Genomic DNA, 3,555 nt, shown 5'->3' on the forward strand with positions numbered 1-3,555 from the left:
CCTCTCATCTCTCACATATTGTATCTCATCTCTTTCTCAGTTTCAGTGGTCATGACATTAAAAGCTATCAATTTGTGGTAAAACACTTTTTGGTTGTGCTCCCCCAAGGCATTTCCAGTAACCCTTGACAGAAACTACCAAGACATTTGTCATTGCACTTTTTCTCTGCTTTTGTATATCCCTGCAAATGTCATTTGAAATGAGAATCTATTGGTGGGCTGGATTACTTCGAATGCTCTGTGCCGTGCGTCTTACAGCCTGTCGTAATTTCTTTGCCCCAAGGTGGCCGTGACATTTGTTGTGGGTTCAGAGGTTCACCAAGAGACCACGAATGACTTCATCCAAATGGGGAAACCTTTTCTAATGGGAACAGTTGCTCTCGGTAAGACAAACCTCCCATGTTTTGTTTTGTTTTTTTCTTACCCCCAGCCCCCCCCCAAAAAAAGTATTTTGACACTTACATCACACTAAAAAATACAATTTTATTGCTTCAGAAAAACAACATCAAACCAAATGGCATAATCTGACAAATGCTGCTTGAGCTTCTCTCAAAACAAACTTGTAAAGTCACCATCAAATAAAAGGTATAATTACTATATTTATGGAATGAGTTTCTTATTATAAATAATTCATCTGTAAACATTATTTTCAAAAATACTTTTCTCCCCCTCACAACCACGATAATCCCTCCTCTCCAGAAATTTGTCACTCACATAAGATTGCAACAGTGCTATTTTAGTATCGTTGATTATAGTTTTTGTTAATATTTTGCATAAGATTTATTTTTAAAATGTTCTGTTTTCACTTTAATTGTAGTTAAAGGTTTAGTAATTTTTTTATGTTTTTTGTCATTTTTATTCGTTTTTTTTTTTACGTCTATTTAGTTTTATAAATTGTTATTGGTTTTTGTTTTTGTTTTTGTTACTTTAACACTTCAAGTTAAACTTAAAAACGAAAATAGAAAATGTTGCCTTGGTAACTTGCTGAAATAAAGGTTAAAATAATGTTTATATATATTTAATTTCAGTTACATTTATTTCGCTTAAGGTAACAAAATAAAAATGGTTTTTATGGTTTTAGTTTAAGTTATGTTATTAGTACTTCAAGTTAAACTAAACAAAAATGAGAAATGTTGTCTTGGCAACTAGTTGAAATAAGTTTACATTTTTTATATTTTACTTTATTTCATTTAACATTTATTTTGTTTAAAGTAAAACATTTTTATGGTTTAAGTTTTAGTTAACGATAATAATCCTGAACTGCAGCAAACAGTGATTCAATTAATTCCTAATGGACAGAAGCCCTACATTTTTTCTTGTTTGAGAAGCTATTTCATTCAGATAAGTGGCCTCAAGTTGATTTTTAGTGGCTGTGTGAAGTCCCTTCATTTTGAACAATATAGCCTTTTTTTGTTTTTGTTTTTTTGCATTTTTAATCCAAGCAAACTTCATTTTGTCAATATTTAGCCAACAAGTGTGTTTGTGTGTTAAAATAAATGGCACTTGGTTTGATTTTTTGATGTAATGAAATTATATTCTTACATATTCTTACAAGTCCTACTTAAGTGTCCAAATGCTTTCTGATGCCTGTGTATTTCAGGAAGAGGATGTGTTTTGTTTCTCTGTTCATGTTGCGTGTGGGCAGTGGTGTGTCAGTGCATTTGGGTTTAGTGAAGTGTAGAGATCGGGAAACTATAGAGACACCAGTGTGTGTTCATCACAGCTGGTGTGCTGAGCAGTTAATGAAAGTACCTCTCGAATCTTATCACTGTGACAATGTAGATGTTAGCCAGGAATCCAGGGAATTCTCTCTCTGTCCCTTTCTCTAATCCTGTTAATTGGCTGCCACACTCAGTAAGGTCCTGAGGCAGCCAAACCCCGCTGGCCCGCAGGAGGCTTCTGTCAACAGAACAAACTAAATCCGCCCACGAGAGTCTCACACATCGCCTTGCTCTCATTTACAGCCAAAGCTACTGTGACACCTTTGAATAGACAGCTGCTTGCTCAACGGCTTTTTTAAAGGGCCCAGCATACGACCCTGTGTTACCTCCAGGCACCTAATGGGCATCTGCTTTTAAGGAGTCACAAGGCCAGGCTTATTTACAGTGACAGTAGGGGGAGTCTATCTGTCTCTCCGGTCCAGCTGACAAGAAGGGACTGAGCTGGCCCAGTGTCAAACCGAACATATTTTATATTTTAAAAAAAAACAAAGTGCTTATAATGCACATGTCAGCATACTGCGTGGCGGTTGCAAGGTTGTTAGTAACTGCTCAGTTAATGCAGATGCTGTACAATAGGTACAAAAAGTGGAGCAGTCTCACAAGGGCCCACCGTTTGGTTTATTTGTCTGAAATCGGGCTCTGGGCTCTTGGGAGCATCTGCAATTACAAGGGCTCTTACCTTTCGCTGTGCGCCATCTGTTGTAATGTACTGGGTTTAGTCCCGTGCTCCTCGTTCGTATTTATCTTACTGATGATTTTCATTTGGTGCAAGAGAAAACACAGTTGTGACTGTCAGCACTTTTAAGAGAACATTTATAGAGCTGCTCTCAATTCCCTAGTTTTTTATTAACAATTGCTAAAACTGAGAGTAGACTTGTGAAATGGATTCTGACTAATTCTGATTGGATGAGCCTCATTAGAAGCAGTTTTAAAATGGTAGTAAACTGGCAACTGTGACCACACGTTTTATATTAATGCGACAAGTTGCTATATGGCATCTGTAAACAGCCTATAGTAACAGCAAAGCCTAAAAAAGTACATTTTTATGTCACAGCATGAAACAAATATATATATATATATATATATATATATATATAAAAAGATCATTTTAAGGGAAAGATCAGGTAGAAGTATTTGATTAAGCTTGGCAATATTTTTTGACTAATATTTGTTTCTTCCAATCAGGTGGGATTGTCAACATCATGCCTTTTTTATTTTCAGAAATCTCCCATCTTAAAACACAGGTAATATTATAATTAATATCATAATAAACCCTTTTCTTGTGCATTAAACTGTGTGTCATGAGGATTCTACATTGTGATAAAAAGTATTTTGGACAGGTTTTATGGTTCAGAAGAGCTGTACTAGGAGGACTTGCTACATGCACACTCTTAAATATATTATGGTAAGTTTTGCGTTTTTGATTATAAAAATATAAGCTTTTTAATAATAAATATGCCATTTAAAGAAGTGGTTCATCCAGAATGATAACTGTCAGCATTTACTGACCCTCATGTCATTACACACATGCATGACTTAATTTCTTCTACACAGAAGGAATATTGACACAGCTTTTGTTCCATCCAATGAATGTCTTAAAAATAAAGTTTCTTCATTGGCATCTGGTTCCATAAAGAAACGTTAACTTTCATGGAACCTTTTCATTCAACAAATGGATCTTTAAAAGCAGTGGTGGACGAAGTACACAAATCAAGTACTTGAGTAAAAGTACAGATCCGTATAATAAAATATTACTCCAGTAAAAGTAAAAGTACTCAGTTTTCAATTTTACTCTAGTGAAAGAACGAAAGTACTTGATTTTTTTATGTACTTAA

At 35.0% G+C, this 3,555-nt stretch overlaps 1 pseudogene; it reads left to right on the plus strand.

The window, feature by feature from the left end:
* The first annotated feature begins 363 nt into the window (after window positions 1-363).
* Window positions 364-3,555, plus strand: part of LOC107718907 (uncharacterized) — a 43,983-nt pseudogene continuing 40,791 nt past the window's right edge.

Source organism: Sinocyclocheilus rhinocerous, unplaced genomic scaffold (assembly GCF_001515625.1).
Source record: "Sinocyclocheilus rhinocerous isolate Xijiao unplaced genomic scaffold, SAMN03320098_v1.1 scaffold1595, whole genome shotgun sequence".
Lineage (NCBI taxonomy): Eukaryota > Metazoa > Chordata > Actinopteri > Cypriniformes > Cyprinidae > Sinocyclocheilus > Sinocyclocheilus rhinocerous.